This window comes from Physeter macrocephalus, chromosome 15 (assembly GCF_002837175.3).
Source record: "Physeter macrocephalus isolate SW-GA chromosome 15, ASM283717v5, whole genome shotgun sequence".
Lineage (NCBI taxonomy): Eukaryota > Metazoa > Chordata > Mammalia > Artiodactyla > Physeteridae > Physeter > Physeter macrocephalus.
The window spans coordinates 6,617,252-6,636,015 of record NC_041228.1 but is presented as its reverse complement, the minus strand read 5'-3'; the positions used below and the strand labels follow the sequence as shown (position 1 = coordinate 6,636,015).

The 18,764-nt window shown below is 43.6% G+C and overlaps 1 long non-coding RNA gene across 2 annotated transcripts in view; it reads left to right on the top strand.

Moving 5' to 3' along the window:
* The window catches only part of LOC112066409 (uncharacterized), a 370,823-nt gene that overhangs the window by 198,393 nt on the left and 153,666 nt on the right, over positions 1-18,764 (top strand). Inside the window, exon 3 of one of the 2 annotated variants that reach the window (XR_003683399.1) lies at positions 3,376-3,443. The exons of the other annotated variant lie outside the window; for it this stretch is intronic. This is a non-coding gene — a long non-coding RNA (uncharacterized lncRNA). Of the gene's footprint in view, positions 1-3,375; positions 3,444-18,764 lie in introns of those variants that run through there. 2 annotated transcript variants of the gene reach the window in all.

Genomic DNA, 18,764 nt, shown 5'->3' with positions numbered 1-18,764 from the left:
CTTTTCACACAATTACTCAAAATCCATCTCTTTAATCTGTTCTTCCCAGGCCTTCCCTCATCTTTAGGCTTTCTCTCCATTCATCAGCCTGCATTAAACATCAGCCATGTTTAGCTGAATGATTTATAATGTATGTACAAGATGCAACAAGCTTACACATATCATATCTCATAGAACCCTTACAATAACTCCCCAGGATGGTACTATTATCCCTAGTTTTCTGAGGTCCAAGAAGCTAAATTGTGACTTGGTCAAAGTCCTATATTTAGTGATGAGAAGAAAGGGGGTTAGAACACAGTATTGTCTCTCCCCAGATCTGATACAGTATCCGTGACCCACACTAAAGAGTTGCCCTCATGCTAGTATCAGAGTAAGACCTCCAGTTATATACTCCAGGAAAAATCAACATCTTGGGGTATTTACATACGTAGTCAACTTTTCCTGGCTGTCCACATGCAGTGGGTCCTCTCTTCAGTCAAGGAGCACCTAGTGGATGAGCACTAGATGCCCAGAGCTATTCTAGGTACTAAAAACATTCAGGCAAATGAGATCCATTCACTGTACTCAAGGTCTGGCAATCTACGGGGTGACAGGCAACACAGAGAGAGTACAGGGACATGGGTGCAGTGACAGAGACAGGCACACATCGTGGGAGCAGCGAGAACTGGCTTCAAGGGATCAAGGGAGGCTTCAAGACAAGATGGCCCCAGGTGAGGTTCTTTAAGGATGGTTAGGAATTAACTGACAGAGATGGAAGAAGAGTCCACATGGAAGGGACAATAGGGCAAAGGCCTGGAGTCAAGAAGTAGGGCTATGTGACTGAGTGGGAGTGGCTGTGTGTCCATGCACATAGGTGTGTGTACATGTGCGTGAACACGTCTGTGCATGTGTGGTACAGCAACAAATAGCTCTCCATGGCCTGAGGATTGAGTATAGGCAGTGCAGAGATAGGGGATCTTCTTCAGAGGATCTTCTTTCTGGCCCTTGTTATGTTGTTTGGACTTCATCCAGGTTGTCATGGCGAATTAGGATACAATGGAGAGACAGGCATTTTACTGTATTATTTTTTATCGTAGAAATTTTCAAATATGGAAAAAATTATAGATAGTATTGTTATGACAAGTAACCACGGACCCACCACTGAGAATTAACAGAGGTTAGTATTTTGTCCTATTTGCCTTAAAGCTTTTTTTTTTTTTTTTGGCGGTACGCGGGCCTCTCACTGTTGTGGCCTCTCCCGTTGCGGAGCACAGGCTCCGGACGCGCAGGCTCAGCGGCCATGGCTCACGGGCCCAGCCGCTCCGCGGCACGTGGGATCTTCCCGGACCGGGGCACGAACCCGCGTCCCCTGCATCGGCAGGCGGACTCTCAACCACTGCGCCCCCAGGGAAGCCCTGCCTTAAAGCTTTTTAAAAAATGTGAAGGCATCAAAAGTAGAGTTAAGGTTCTCTTCTTACAGCTTCCGATCGCTGCCCCTCCCCAAGGGCACATACTGTCATCAACTTGCTGTGGGGATGAACTTTCCTGTGCCTGCTTCAAACATTGTGCAAGTTTCCATATACTGCCTTGTGTGTTTTTGCAATTTACGTAAATGGTAATACGCTGTATGCTACATTTTGTTACAGACACGAATATGACTATATTCATTGATATTTTCTATAATAAGCAGTGGTAGGGTTTTGGGGGGTTTTGGTCTTATTAAAGAAATCCTGCTGGGGTTTCCCTGGTGGCGCAGTGGTTGAGAGTCCGCCTGCCGATGCAGGGGACACGGGTTCGTGCCCCAGTCTGGGAAGATCCCACATGCCGCGGAGCGGCTGGGCCCGTGAGCCATGGCCGCTGAGCCTGCGCGTCTGGAGCCTGTGCTCCGCAACGGGAGAGGCCACAACAGTGAGAGGCCCGCGTACCGCAAAAAAAAAAAAAAAAGAAATCCTGCTAACCCATATATCATAATATTTTCCTATTATTTTTTACAAGTTTTACATTTTGCTTTAATTCATGTTAAATTTGCTTTTGTGTAAGGAAGGAATTAATGATGTGAGGTCGAAATCTAATTTTATTGCCTTCCATATGTTAATCAATTGCTCAGTATTATTAATTGAACAGTCTTTTCTTGTTCACTGATTTGTAATTCCAATTTATTTTAAAAGTTGCAATATCTAAGTGACTTTCTTTCTGGGATTTCCTTTCTCTTTCATTGATCTACATGGAAGGTCGTTTGCAAAAACAGCTGCAACTATTGTAGTGGAGGCCAGATAGGAGAAGGGTAGGAAGGGCTGATGTGTCAGCCAACAGTGTTTGTCAAATTGTTTTGCTCCTTAATCCATTACGGTAGAATTTGATAATCGATTTTTCTAATATTTTTCCATTTGGTTTTTTCTGTGAGTGTTTATAGAGGGGTGTGTGTGTGTGTGTATGTGTTTAAATACCTTGCTGGAATAAATTTGCTAATATTAGGATGTTTGCATCTTTGTTCAAAAATGATATTGCCAATAATTTTATTGTTCACTCTTATCTTCACCTATTTGTTATCAAGTCTAGACCAGCCCCATGATTTGAGTCTTGCAATATCCACCAACAGTGGTCTCAGTTTCAACTAGACATTTAGCTCTAGGGCTGAGTCCACAGGCCACAACTGGCACCAGGTGACATTGAAGGCTGCAGGTCATACACACCTGTCAGCAGGACATCTCTCTTGGGTGGGAGTCTTTGCAGCAGCTGACACAGCAGTCACTGGCTATTCTCAGATCACTCAAGTGACAGCTCAGGTGAAGGGAGAGAGACCACCTGGGTGGATTTAGGAGCCATCACCTGAAATAAGAACCAACAAAGTTGGAACAACTCTGTAGCCATAGCTTCTATATCCCCATAAAGGACAAACCCAGTTACAGATTGCCCCACACAGGAAGCTCAAATACATTGCCTGGAACAGTGCTCACATTTCACCTTTAACAGGATTTCAGGGTTAACACCCGGTCAAATTTGTCCATCTAGAAAGGAAAGGTTTTTCTTAGCCCTTTTCTCACAGCTAGTTTCCCTCTTTCTAATCTCTAGAAGAGCTTGCATAAGAATTGTTCATTCTTAGGTTTGGCAAAACTTGAAATTATCTTGTACTGTTGCTTTTTTTGGAAGGGTTGGCAGATTTTTGACCACAAATTTAATTTACTGAATGGTCAATTCAGGTTTTCTATCTCTTCTTGAGTCAATTTTGGTAATTTTTATTTTTCTGAAAATATTAATCTCATCTCAATTATTAAAATTATTGTCATAATACTCTTCACAGCATTGTTTAAGGATTGCTAAAATGCCTCTGAAACTGCAGCTATGTTCCCTTTGTTGTTATAAATATTGCTTATTTGTGTTTTCTCTTTTTTGTAGAGCAATCTTGTCAGAGAGCTATTTTATGGATCTCTTCAATGAGCTATCTTTTCAAAAATAAATATCTTTACAGCGTCCTTATCTTCTATTTAATTGCTTTTTTATTTTACCTTGATTATCTTTTAAAGTTTCTTTCAGTTTATTCTATGGTTCTTTACTTTTAGTTTGTGTATTAAATATGTAGCTTCTTAAGATTTAATTTTTTCCAATACATACATTTAAGACAATATATTTCCCTCTAAGTATCCTTTAAATTGCATTACTCATGTTTTAATATGTAATTTTATCATCACTCACTTCTAGATTTCCATTATGAGTTCTGCTTTAATTCATGAATTATTAATTGCGTTTTTCAATTTCTAAACATATGCTGTGTTTCTTTGCACAGTTTCACTCGGGCAAGGTGGTGGCTGTCTATTCTCCTTACAGCAGTAGAGCAGAAGGTTCCCAGAAAAAAAATTATGGTGGAGGTAATAAACATATCAGGTTTATCTCACAGAAAAAAGATAGAAATAACTTTGCTAGATCAAGTATACAACTGCATAGAATAGTGTTTACTTACAACTGAGTTTAACCTTATTTTTTTATGGGTATGTTGTCATTCAACCGACATTTATTTACAACTCAATGTATGCAAGAAATGTGCTTGGGACTGAGGAGACGAGAAATCAAATGCAGAAAGAATTCTGTGATAGGGACCAGCAGAGAGTCTACCGGGTGAGAGAAGGGGCACCTAACTCAGAGAGGGCTGAGAAATGAGGCTCCTAGGAGGGGAAGAAGCAGGTCAGCCAAGTGGTGGAGAATGTTTCTCCAGGCCTGGGAACAGTCTAGACAAATGCATGGAGAATCACAGAGTACGTGCACTTAGGTAAGACCCAAGAATGGCTCTAGCATTGAGTTACTTTTTAGCAATGCCTAGAAATAAGATGAGAAAAGCCACAGGACTTAGATAGGATAGGCTTCTTGTTTTGCTTTTTATTTCCTCCCCCTTTGGCTGCACCTCGCAGCTTGTGGGATCTTAGTTTCCTTACCAGGGATCGAACCCATGCCCTCAGCAACGACAGCACACATTCCTAACCACTGGACCACCAGGAAATTCCCAGAATAGGCTTCTTAAGTGATGGTTTGGATGTCGAACTTCCCTTCTATCCATAGCCCTCTAGGCTCTCCAAGGATTCATGATGCTGCTTCCTTTGCTATGAGGCCCAGGTGAGCAGTCCTTATCCTAACTTGCAAGGGAAAATAAGAGCTAGCCAGTTTCCAAGCAACTCAAAATCGTTCAACACTCTCACACCACAGGTGGAGGACAGAAAGAGCATAGCAGGGACTGAGTTCTCACCACCTGCCGGGCGCTGTGCTGGGTGCCTTATAGCATTGTTATCTCATTCAATTCCTCAAGAGTTGCAGTAAGTCCTGCTGCTATGCTTCGTGTTACAGATGAGCAAATTGAGTTTCAGCGTGGTAAGTACCTGCTCAAGGTTGCACAGTTGGAAAGTAACTGGAGGAACATTGTCATTGGTTAGGCAGCCAGCAGTGTCGGCTGCAGAAGCTCCATTTAATAGTGTTTTATTGCTCTTTCCTGTTTTGCGTTTATCGTCTGCCAATTTATACCCATGTATGATTAAATAGGAAGAGGAAAGAGTTATCACTTAAAAAATAATATTTGTTTGGTGGAAACTCTTTCAAAGCCGAATATCAATCATGATGTTTCTTCCGTTGAGCTTTAAGGTTCTTCCCTAGAGAATCTCCCCACTGTTCCTACTTCTACCCTTTGGGGCCATCCAAAGTGTCTGAATAGTATCGCATGTGTTTCAAGGAGCAGTGGGGATGGCAAAGAGGACACGGACTGAGGAGATATTAGAGAGACAACCTTGACAGAATGGTCCCCAAGGACCATTTTTCCGGATGGGTTTGCAGCTCACTGGAGGTGAGACAGATGCCCTGGACTCCCACCTGCCCCATAACCATGCCTGGCCCATCATGTATTACCTGCAAGTTTCTCCTGATGAAGATTCGTTCTGACTCCAATTTAAGCCAGAGGATGCTTCATTGCCTCTTTCTACGGGCTGCGTGGGCAGGGGTGGCAAAATAGGGTGTCACTAAGTAAAATTGGGTAATACAAACTAGGTGATACAGTTTTTTGAAAATGTGTCTCTCGTGCAGAATGCAAGATGTGGCAGCTTTCCTCCACGAGAATTGAGAGTGACAGTGCTGAGAAAGATGATTTTTTTTTTTGCTGGACATTTTTAGTGTCTTGGTGCTTTTAACGGATATAGATTTTTATTTTATTTTATTTTATTTTATTGCCACCTTTGAAATCCTTGAAGACCGATGTCCCCTGACCTGAATTTATTCAGATTGCCATTTGTAATGAAACACCATTTAATTTTACCTCTACAAATGTATTCTACTTTTCCTGCTCTCCCGCTTTCTTGAAAGTTTGCAGAAATATTTGTCACTGGCCCCCATAATAAGGTCCCAGATTAGGATGCACCTGTGGAATGAATGTCTTTATCATATAACTTCCCTGGCTTTCTGCACGTTCACGCATTTTTCGATTATGAACCGCCATGTGTATTCAGTAACGAAGATGGATAAAAGAGGGAATGTGAGCTGGTTAGCAGGGCTAGAGTCTGAGGAACTAAGAATATTTTCACTTTACTGAATTGGTAAAATTCTGGACAATATTTTGCTTTCAGAAAAAGAGGGAGACCAAGCTCCAGTTTCTTGGGCATACACCATGACAGGAACTAATTTGCCTATGAGGTCAAAGTTAGAAGGAATCTGTCCTATTTACTCTTTCCCTTTCTGGAGCCTCCATGACTGTGAAAACCCATTTCATGGGAGGCTGGAAGCAATCCTTCTGTAGTTTTGGCCCAGCTAGAACAGGATTACAGGGGCAGAAAACACCCGGGAGAGGAAAAGTCAGAGGAGCTATGCAGTCACGTCCTGAAAAGAGGAAGACACCCGCAGCACCTAAGCAGTGCTGATGTTCATGACCCCACCTCCACCCCCCCAACCACATCCACCACCCAAACGTACCCGGGATTGCCTGAGAATTTCAGTGGCCCAGGGCAAGCCCAGGGCAGCTGGTTAGGACTTGGCTAAAGGCTGAGCCTTTGTTCAGCCAAACTAGGAACAGGGTATGTAAGCAGATGGGGTATGGAATGGGAGGAGGGTTCCAGCCAATGGAGAGGGATGACAGCTGCTTTAGGAAAGGAAAATTTGAGAAAATAAAAAGATGCTTAAAGAAGAAATTTAGGTCTGGGCATTGGTATACGTGATTTATTACTCTTTGTAATCTTAAATAGCCTTCAGAAATAATACTTAAAAACAAACAAACAATCTTTCTCTTTCAGGTCTTAAGAATTGATTTGTGATTTGACAGAGGAGGAGGTAGTTTGGAGTGTGTGTGTGTGTGTATGTCTGTGCGCGTGTGTTTGTGTGTGTGCTGGTTTGCTTTTTTGATGTTTATGTGGTGAAAAATGACTTACGTCTAGACTGAGGCGACCCAAGAGGTATAGCTAAATCCAGGTTACAGCAATAGGCAGGGCTCAGAAACCTTAAAAATGGCTCAGAATAAAGGTGGGCAATGCAAGTGTCATACACATGATTTCCTCTCCCGGCAGTGCCCGACCTGGAGGATTCTGTTCCTAAAAACCTTCTTGGATGAGAATTTCAGGTTGACAAACTAGAGTTCCTAACAGGAAAGGATGAGAGTTGATACTAAATCAAGAAAACACAAGGGACTTTTGTACATCCTAAGTGAATGATAAGGAGCACTGTACAATTGGTATCCATTTGCCATTTCTTATTCTTAAGTAATTTTTAAGGATCTTTCTTTCCTGAAGTTTCAAAGAGATGCTTGAAAATCCCTTCTGAGATACGGGTTGAACAAGCACAGCTTATGAAGCAGTTCAAATGCACTTGTGGTTTGTTCTCCCACCACTTCTTTAAAATGTATTCAATGGGGCAATCTTCTCCTGCCCTTGGAAGAAAATAAGGTAAGTCCAAGACCTTTCTGATAACTCTCAAGTAATTGGCATTTCCACAGCCATTTTCAGTCTCAAAAATTAAGTGCCCAGTCAAAGGTATTAGCCAAAAGTCTAAACGCGATTTGGTAGTGAATCTTCCTTCTCCCCCTAGCTCAGACTTTTTTAGGTTGGAAGCCTGTGCAGGGAAAGGTGGGGAGTTTGGGACTGACTTCTCCATTCCTCTGTCCTGTGCTTTAACAATTTCCAAAACCACAGCTTCTCAGCAGCTTCTGACTGCTCCAGGATGGGAGGGGGGAAGAAGGTGAGGTAAGAGAATAAGATGGCATCTTTGGATGACACCATCATCGGCTGCCCTAGCGCCCCAGGACCTGGCAGGAGTATCCACATTTTGGGGCTCTCAGAAATCCTACCACTGAGAACTTCCCCTGAGGCTCCCCCAACCCAGCTAGAAGCAACTCAGACCCTAGGAACCCAGGTTGTTGATAATAGAATCCCCCCCGTCCCCCTGGGAGCCTGATGAATTGAAACATTCCCACCCTGGCTTTCCCTCACCCCAAAGAGTCCCACACTGGCTCATGGGAAACACCAACATCCTTTTCTCCAAGAATCACTGGGTCCTTGCACAGCAGGATTCCCAAACTTCCACCCCCAAAGCAGCATATCAGCCCTCTTCTAACCTCTGCATTTCCTGGTTGGGAATCAGACCTCAGTTGCAGGGAACATACTTCAGATCTCTTAGAATGATTCCACTGAAGGCTCTTACCACACTTTAGCTGGGACCCATGAATACAATGGCATCTCTGAAGAAAGCTCCTCGATAATTTCCCTCCTTCCATCCCCCTTAACTCTTTAGATCCTCAGTGAGGAAGAGGGTCCTAGAACTCTGGGACAGGTCTTCTGACATTTCCTTTGCAAATTCCCAACCCAGAGATCTGGCTTTGAATTTCTTGTCTGTTATCAGAGGCTTCAGTTTCAACATCCTATTACAAATTTATTTCAAGATAATTCATATGCCAAGAACTTTTATTTTTTTTTCCCTTTGGTCTTCCATCCAAATGTTTCATGACTTTATAATTTTATGACTCAGTTTCTAAGACATATTCCCTAAGTCACAAGATGGAGTGACTCATACCTCGTCTGTACTATCTCTGAAGCCCAAAAAATATAGGATGGCTGTATAAAGCAAGTCTGGATATTCTAGAATTTCAAGTAAGGGGAATTCAGAATAGAGAGAGGATTTTGTGCGCTAATAATTAAAGGGAGAGACTGTTGCATTTTTTCTGGGAAGATGGTGACTAGATCCAGGTAAAAGTACTTGAAAAATTAAGGTGAGAGATGGAATTATTTATTGACTATGACCTTCATAACGAACATACCACTGAATCCTCAAAACAGCCCTGCATATCCCGCCATTCATTCTTTTTAAAAAAAATTTATTTATTTTATTTATTTATTTTTGACTGAGTTGGGTCTTTGTTGCTGCGCGCGGTGAGTGGGGGCTACTCTTTGTTGCGGTGCGTGGGCTTCTCATTGCAGTGGCTTCTCTTGTTGTGGAGCACGGGCTTTAGGCGTGTGGGCTTCAATAGTTGTGGTGCATGGGCTCAGTAGTTGTGGCTCACAGGCTCTAGAGCGCTGGCTCGGTAGTTGTGGCACACGGGGTTAGTTGCTCCGCGGCATGAGGGATCTTTCGGGACCAGGGCTCGAACCCGTGTCCCCTGCATTGGCAGGCGGATTCTTAACCACTGAGCCACCAGGGAAGCCCCTGTCATTCATTCTTTAGGTTCTGACTAGATGTTACTTTCTTTAAGAAAGTTTCCCTGACCCCAGACTATATTAAATTCTCTTGCTGTATTCTCTGAGAGCAAATTGTATTTGAGTACATATCACACTGTGTTGTAATCATCTGTTTACCGTGTTACTTCATCACTAGTTCGCTAAATGAAAACAGGGCTCATGAGTATCTTTGTTATCACTTATCTTAATGGCCTTGTGTAAAGCAAGCAATAGTAACTGTTTAATAAATATTTCACCTACGTATTAGTTAGGATAGGTTAGGTTATGCTACTGTAACTAACAACCCCCAAATCTAAGCAGCATAGCACAGCAAAGATTGCTCAGTCATGCAGAGTCCTGGAGAATCTCCAGGCCAGCTTTCCTTCACACAGTGACTCGGCGAGCCAGGCTCTTGGATCACGTGACTGCATTTCAACAAGGGTATTGTAATGAAGAAAGAACACTTAGGAGATCGTGTATAAACCGGGGAGTGATTCCAGACACCTCTCATGGCCCATTGGTCAGAACTGGTCACGTGAAATGCTCATGAAATGCTTGATAAGCCCCACCATAGCTGCACACCCTGGTTCCCAAAGCCTCAGGTTCATCTTTTTTTTTTTTTAATAAATTTATTTATTTTATTTATTTATTTTTGGCTGTGTTGTGTCTTCATTGCTGGGCGCGGGCTTTCTCTAGTTGAGGCTAGTGGGGGTTACTCTCTGTTGCGGTGCACGGGCTTCTCATTGCAGTGGCTTCTCTTGTTGCAGAGCACAGGCTCTAGGCACGCAGCCTTCAGTAGTTGTGGCTCGCAGGCTCTAGAGTGCAGGCTCAGCAGTTGTGGCACACGGGCTTAGTTGCTCCGCGGCATGTGGGATCTTCCCGGACCAGGGCTCGAACCCATGTCCCCTGCATTGGCAGGCGGATTCTTAACCACTGCGCCACGAAGGAAGCCCAGGTTCATCCTTTTTATGCAGAGATCCCAGCATGCTGAGCCCCTGAACTGACCTCGGCTGGCAGTAGTTCAGAGTTGGAGAGCAGCATCCTGACAAGTATTCAAGAGGCTGAGCCTGGAAGAGCGTCAGTGCCAGGCTGAGGAGTCAGGAACTTTCCTTTTTAAAGAATATGAGCTCTCATTTCTTGGATGGCTACTCTGTGTCATAGCTGCGTTATTATGCTCTTTGCAACAAACCTCTCAGGGGAGGACAGCGGCAGCCACATAGCAGAGCTGGGATTTGCGATTAGGTCTGCAAAGCCTTCACTCTTTACAAGGGAAGGGCTCGGGGCAAGTGTGGAAGTTTCAAACATGTGTGGGAGGAAAAACCCAGGCATGCTGTGAAAGAGAGAAAGAACAGGATGCTGTTGAAAGAGTTCTGGTGAGAAGTTTCGAAGGGCTGAGCCAGGGCAGGGGCAGTGAGGACTGTGCTCTTCAGAGACACTGCTGAAGCGGCTGTTCTTTCAATCAGCTATTCGATACCCCCCTGCCCTGTCCCTGAGGGTATTTCAGACACGTATGGTCAAGTTGTCAATACCTGATCTCTTTCCTCTGCTTTCTTCTTACCAACTCACTGGCCCAGATGAGGGCATCAGAAGAGTGGGGGAGGTGAGGCAGTAGCAGGGGGTGAGGGGTGCGATGCAGGGTCTCTGGGGGACTCTGTGGCTATAGAACTTCCTAGGCTACTGTTAGGGCAACACCAATGTCAGTAAGTGACCTAGAAAGAGTCGCTTTCCAAACCACAGCCCCAGTTCCCCCTGACGATGCTTTCTTTCTTTCCCAAAGACAGCACATTTCACGTTTTACAAGTGAACAACGCAGAAGTCAAATTTCTTTTGATAGATTGAATTCTGGCAACTCTCTTGAGTGCTGGTAGGAGCCAGGCAGGAGCCTGTGACAGGAGGGCTTACAGATCCTGTCCTCTTGGCATTCAGCATCTGAACGGGGGGAGCCATGATCAGGTGGGTCCCTCGAGCTCCCAGCAGCCTGGGAAGTAGGCACGGCAGGATTTACCCTCCTCACCTTGCAGACGACAAAACAGTGTTGAAAGTAAGGATAGAGCGCTCTGACTTGCGCCTGGCAGTTGCCCTGCAAGGTGGATTCTCATCACTTCACCTCGCAGATAAGATGGCACACTACAAAGATTCAGTGCTTTCCCCGAACTTGTGCAGCTGGGTTAGGCGCAAACAGCTGTTCCAGACCCGTCCGCTGGCCTCCAGACAACATACCCTTCTACTTCTGCTCACATCTTTGCAGCACAAAAGCTGGGGTGTGATTTTCAGGAAACGTGACACATCACCTTCTCCAGAGTGAAGACTTTTCATACTTGTAAAAATGTGTAAGACATTCTGCCTCTAGTACCTTCTGTGTGGACCTGAAGCCATTTTACGAGTGGAATACTATGAAAAAGACCACCAATCTTTATGCCTCCATGCCGTTGAGGAACCAAGAATATTTTTCCTTTCTAAAGCAAATTAAATATTCTACCAGTGAAGCATGACTTAACAAATCTATGAAAATGAAGCTTGGGCTCTCATTAAAATGAAAGCCGTTCATTTACCTTGCCATCATTTGGGGAAATTTTTCCATGACCTACTGGATCCTGAATCACCCCCAAAGCCTACAATCAAAGCCATCTGTGCTATTAGACTCCCAAACTCTTTCTTCTTCAAATATTATTAAATTTATAAAATCTTTAGTAGAATGGCTTTGATCTAGTATTCCAGTATAGAAAAACCTCATTAACGTAGGTGTTCCTAATTCACAAAAGGTGGAAATCTGGGCTTGAGGTGGGCTGAAGGTGACTTTCTCGTTTGTACTTTTCTGAAAGTCAAATGTTTGCAGTTACAGAAACTCATCTCACTTCTGATAATTTCTGTTGACACTGAGCCCTATTTTTTTTCATATTGGTTCCCCTTCTCTTCATCTTTATTTCTTCCTCAGTAGCTCTGGTCACTGTCTTGGTCCAATTCCTCCAGCCTCCCATTTTTCAATGCCCAAATCAAGTCTACGTAGTGCAGCCGGATGATTTTTCAAAAGTCCGAATCTGCTCATGTCACTCACCTGAGAGAATGTCTACGCACCTTCAGTATCTACAGGATGAAGTCTAATCTCTTCTGCAGACTTCTGAGGACCTTTATGTTCTGCATGGGTCTCTTTTCTCCAGCCTCATCCCTCTTTACTGTTATCTTTACTCTGAGCTCTACTTGAGCCACGTTAACCACCATACTTTCCCCACTATGACTCACTCTTTCTCATCCTGTGTTTCTTCTCACGCTGGTCCTCCAACTAAACAGTGCCCCTCCTCTACCTCTTTGCTAATTCTTGGCGCTGACTCCTATTCAGGAGGTCTAAACTCAGACTAAACTCTAAGATCCTCTAGGAAGATTGCTTGATTTCTCAATCCTGAATAGGAATGAATCCTCTATGTGCTTATAATCCCCTGTTGCTTCCAACTTTGCTGATTTGTCACTGTGAACCGTCATTACCTATTAATTTATCTGTATCCCTGATGAGACCATCAGCTCTCACAAGCTGGAGTCATCAGAAGGTACCATCGGGAAAGAGCCTGGTGCCCGGTAGATTTTCCATCGGTATTACTTGGATGAACAGATAAGCAATGAAGAGCACCTTGATGAAAGTTCAGATGAACCCTGCATATAAGGAAGCTGCAGCTTTAGTGATGACCCCAACCAGGTGGGATTCTTACCTCACTCCGTACTTGATTCATCTCCGTGTCTCCAGCCGTACCAGCAGAGTACGTTGGGCACACTAGGTGCTTAGTAAATGTTTTGCATGAATAATAGTATGGGACAAGTAGGGTCTGGTGATGAGCCTGTGGTTTTCTCGGACCTGGAATCAAGTGTGGCCACAGGGCTGGCAGACGTGCATAGAGCTCAGCAAGTCCCGATGTCCTAAAAGTGAGTCCCACGGTCTCTGTTTTTGTCCTCTTCTCTAGGGTCACCTCAAGAAGGATTGGGAGAAAGTTAAAACAGCTGGGTGATTCCATTAACAACCAATAATCTGGGAATGCTGCTGAATGCTTTTGAAACTGAAGTAGCAATAACTCCCCACGGGTCCATTAACCTGCAGCCAAAATTAGATTATGTAGAAATAACATTAAATAAAGAGCCACAGTCCTCAGTTAATTGAAAGGCAAACTTGTGAATTATACGATCATTCTCTTTGAAAGGCAGACTATTCCATCGCCCCAAGACCCTTGGGACCACCCTTGAGTGTCCAGCTTGAGGTTCATTTTAGAGAAAGCACATTTCCTACAGGGAAATAGCAATCTATTTGTTGTAGAAAACAGTTTGAAATGGGGAAAATTAAGAGCTTTGGAATGAGACCAAGGTAAGGCAGGTTTAAATCTTGGATCTGCCACATCCTAGCTCTGGGACCTTAGGGAAGGTACTTAATTCCTCTGAGTTCCAACCATCTTGTCTGTTTACGAAGGATGGTGGTGGTAATAACGTGTATCCCCCAGTCTTGTGAGGAAGGTTGGCGTGTAAATAGACCTTTGCTATGCAAAGAAGGGAGTCCACTGAAAGAGAATAGGGTGGGAACATCCAGGGGACCATCTCACCTGGCCAAGATGCTTAAGAGATGCCACCTGGGCTGAATCATGAAGGATGAACAGGGGAAACTGGATTAAGGGGTGGGCCACTAGTACTTGCCTTGAAAGTCACATTTACTAGTACTAGGTCCCGATTGCTGCAAACACAAGGAGGTGGAGGTCAGGTTACTGATCAAACTCCCTCCTTTCTGCTCTCACTTCTTTCTAGGCTTCGGTATTTACTTCCTTCCATCCTTCCTTCCTACTAAAATTCTCATGTTCCTTCTCATCTTGGTTTCAGTGAAGCCCGAAGAAAACTGTCAGCAGCCATTGTCTCGGGATTGAGGGGGACAGATCTTCTTGTCCTGTCTCTTCCGGGAGGTGCCAGTCCCTGCCGAGGACGGAGCATTGTCTCCATTTCCCTCTGCCTCGGGCAGATGGTGGAGAGTGCAGTGTGTTCCCACAGAGGAGCATGCTGTCCTTGCTCTAGAGTCTGTGGGCGAGTCCTACCGCGGAAAGCAACCAGGACAATTTGGAACTCTGCACCTGCCTTTTTAAAACACAGGAGCGTTCATGACCCGCAAAATCCCATGGCTGGCCTGAGACACTAGGGACCGAGGTCTTGAGACAAGTGGCTCTGGGGAGTCACTCCACGCTGTACACTGTGATGGCGGTGGCAGGAGTGACGCTCACTATCTCTATTTTAGGGATTAGGAAACTGAAGCTCAGAGAAGCTTGGTAATTTTTTCCCAAAATTACACAGCAAGATTAGACAGACAGAGGTGACATGCCTGGTCTTCTGAATCTAAATCCAATGCTCTTTCATGATGATACCTTGTCCCTGTATGTTCATAAATATCTGGATTTTGACCAAGGGTAGATAAACAACCTGGGAATTTGATTATATTTTTACTTCCTGGTTTTGGCTTTGCTTATACCTAAATTAAGATCCAATCTTTTCCATCTGCCCCGTCTTCTGTGACTCTATGTCTTCAGTGGGGGTACCACTCTCATCGAAGAAAAAAGCCTGGTCATCATCTTAAACTCTTCCTACTCTTCAAAGCCACCCAATCCTGTGCTCACCACTTACAACGCACCCCAGGTCCTGTAGATTTGACTTTCCAAATTCCTCCTGAGTGGTCCCTCCTCTCCTTTACCCTCCCCCAGGCCACTGCCCTCCCCCAGGCTCTTTCTTGTCCAGTAAAGCACAATGACCTTCCAAGGGGTTGCCTTTCTAACGAGTTTCCCCTCAATCAATGCTCCATTCATCAGCGAGATGATCTTTCAACACCACAATAAATACTTTCAATGACCATTCATTTCCTAAAAAAAGCAACTCTCCACAGAAGAACATCTCTGAGCTAGGCGAGGCACCACAGTCTGCACACATCTCTAATCCTCAAAATAACTCCACAAAAGAAGTCTTGTTATCCCAATTTCACAGCTGGTAAGTAGCAGGTCAGGCCCTCCAATACAGGGGGATTTGACTGTCCAGCTGTGGTCTATTCACTGCACCGCACCAGCTGCCAGCTAAAATCCAACCTCCTTAGCGTCAAGTACAGCCTTTCCTCCTGCCACCAGAGCCCTCTCACGCCGTGTTCTCCAGATATCCCGCCCTTCCTGCAGTTCACCCATCTCTTCAGATGGTTTTGCATTCCATAGTTCCACACATGCACTACCTCTTCCTGGAAGGCCTTTCTCTTTTCAACTGCCCTTCCAAACCCCACTCAGTGGGCAGCTAAGGTTCAAACTCAGGACATTCTCACCCCAATCTGTTCTCTTTCCCACCGTAGAGCCCTGCATCCTTCCCACGTGGACAATTTTTGACTTGTTCTAGGTTATAATGCTGTAATTGGCATGGATGAGGAAAGGGAAATACCACTGCGGACTGTTTCACTGGGTAGTTAGTGTAAAGGGATAGGTCTCTGTTGGCGTCCTCTGGAAAATTATTTCAAGATTTAGACAGCTAGTGGGAAGCAACCGCATGGCACAGGGAGATCAGCTCGGTGCTTTGTGACCACCTAGAGGGGTGGGATACGGAGAGTGGGAGGGAGGGAGACGCAAGAGGGAGGAGATATGGGAACATATGTATAAGTATAACTGATTCACTTTGTTATAAAGCAGAAACTAACACACCATTGTAAAGCAATTATACTCCAATAAAGATGTTAAAAAGAAAAAGAAAAAGAAAAATGTAAAGGAAACAGGACTTGATTCCCTGGTCAAGCTAATTACTGCACTCCTAAGTCATGCTGATAAGATGGCTTCCGGAAAAGAATGGTTCTCCCACTGACCTGCAGATCAGAGAGTGCTCGATGTTACTCTCAAGGAGGGGTCATTGCTGGGCTGGAATGCACTGTTTCTTGAGGAATACAACTACCAGAATTGGTCCATTAAGTGTTTCTGTGTGGCGAAGAGGTCTTATTCCTCAGCAGTGAATGACTCCATAAAAGGGGGGATGTATGTGGCTTGCGGGCACCATGCTGTTGGTCTTGTCAACACCAAGTTTAAGGACAAAGAGAATAAACAGAAGAAAAAGAGTTTGCCTTTACAAAGTTATTTGAACTACTTCTCTACCTTCCTAACCATCACAGTTTTTCTGTATCCACACACTGCTGGTTCTCTAATATTTTTCCTTTAATTTCACTTAAATCAATCTGATTTTAAAACTTCATTATTTCCTAAGGAATGATATTCATAAAATCATGGGTTTGCTTTGCTAATTACATGTTTTCACATTGAAACAGTTAGAAGGTCTTTGGTTGAAAACAATTGAAAAAAATTCCAGCCATCTTCAGCAAAGAGGTTTTACTGCAGGGACACTGTGGCTTCAGATAACTTTCAGGAGGCTCGAAGATCCGACTTGAAAGCAGCAAGTGTCAAAATGTTCCGGTTGACAAGGCAGCAGAAGCATGGCAGTAGTGGTCTTGCAGAGTAACCACTCTGGTCTCTGCAAAATGTCACTGCCACACCACAGCCACTGTATGACTATGACCATCAGCCATCCCTCAGCCATCACTGTGTCACCTGCTCAGAATTCAAAATCCCAGAGAGATGATCTTGTTGGCCAAGCCACGTGTATAACCTGTCTACCTCGGGACAGGTGGGGAGGATGAAAATGTGGTCCCTTTGCTGCCATAGATGATCAGGGATCCCCAGGACAGCACGAAATGGGAGATTCCCCAGTAGGGAGAACAGGGTGCTAATTGAAAGGCAGACTGAATGATGAACAGCAAAAAGCAAAACAATACAAAACACCAAAAAAAACCCCACAAAACCCTCTTCATTACATTCCTTAAAATGAACACATAACATGAAAATAAAAGGTCGATTCAGGTATCATAACATCGTAAACTCATGCACCAACCGACCCGTGTACCACCCTTCAGGAAGCGCTGAACCAGTTGCCCTGCAAGGACCTTGTAGCTCTGGTCTTTATTGTATACCAGTGGACACCACTCTATTAGAAAGTACAGACTCATCTGTACCTTTCTGCAAATAAACTGACCCTTGTCTATTTTTGTTCGGTTGGTTTGGTAGCTATTTTTGTTTGGTTGGTTTGGTAGCTGTTCTTTATTTGCTTTGTACAGAGCCATTTTTTTCCCTGTAGAGAGCCATTCTTTGACTCTTAGGTTGACCTTTCACTTCCACCTCATTTATGATGCGTTTAGATCCTCATGCACCCTCACGGTTTTGCATTTCACTAAGGAAGTAGCAGATAGTTGGCAAGGCGGAAAGAACATGAGCCTTTCTAATGATCTTGAGATCTTGCCATTTTGTAATCAGAGTGTAGCTTCCTGGAATTCCCTGAGCCATTCCAAGGAGTGCATATTCCGAATAGTCCAGATATGATCTCATTGCCAGGATTCCTCTAGGGCTCCAGAGAAAGCATGTCTTGCAGAGGACTTTAAAAACTCTTCACTAAGTCAAAGTTTATTCTACTCATTCTAACCTGTATTTGGTATTTCCTATTACACTCATCAAATAAATGTTTGCTCTGGAGGAATCTTAACAACAATAGTATTCATTTTTATTGATCCAGAAAGGCAATCTATTACCCAAAGTGACCACCAAAGAGATGATACACTAGGACTAGAATATTCTGGAAACTCCTCTGAAACACATAATAGAAGTTCTGGCTCAAGTATTAAGTTACCATTTTTTCTAACAGACCCTCTCCCCCTGCCAGGAAAGACTATTTCCCGGTTAACCTGATATTTTATGCAGAAAACGAAATAAAATTCTCCCTTTAGATAGAGTTATGGCTTCACAGAAATTAAATAATGTATCTTAATGCATAGTCTCAACAATAAATGATGAGTAATTTCCATGCATGTATATTCACACACACACATACACACACAGCCAAAAGAGAAGGTAAATGATGCCAAACATTTTAATTTTTGTTACAGAAGTGAATATTAGATATAAAGGTCAAACTCCAAAGTATTGTTGGGAAGGGAAAGGTTAGCAGTTGGAATTTCAACGATTCTTTTTACCAGGGAGGGATGAATAAAGAAAAATGAAAAGAAGAAAGAAATAGACAGGTCAAAACTGGTAAATATTCCATCAGAAATCCTGATGGTCTTTATTGATGAAATGATAGCAGAGAGTCCAGCCTCTTCGATAAGTGGCGCTGGGAAAACTGGACAGCTACATGTAAAAGAATGAAATTAGAACACTCCCTAACACCATACACAAAAATAAACTCAAAATAGATTAAAGACCTAAATATAAGGCCTGACAACTCTTAGAGGAAAACATAGGCAGAGCACTCTATGACATAAATCACAGCAAGATTCTTTCTGACCCACCTCCTAGAGAAATGGAAATAAATCCAAAAATAAACAAATGGGACCTCATGAAACTTAAAAGCTTTTGCACAGAAAAGGATACCATAAACAAGACAAAAAGACAACCCTCAGAATGGGAGAAAATATTTGCAAATGAAGCAACTGACAAAGGATTAATCTCCAAAATTTACAAGCAGCTCATGCAGCTCAATATCAAAAAACAAACAACCCAATCCAAAAATGGGCAGAAGACCTAAATAGACATTTCTCCAAAGAAGATA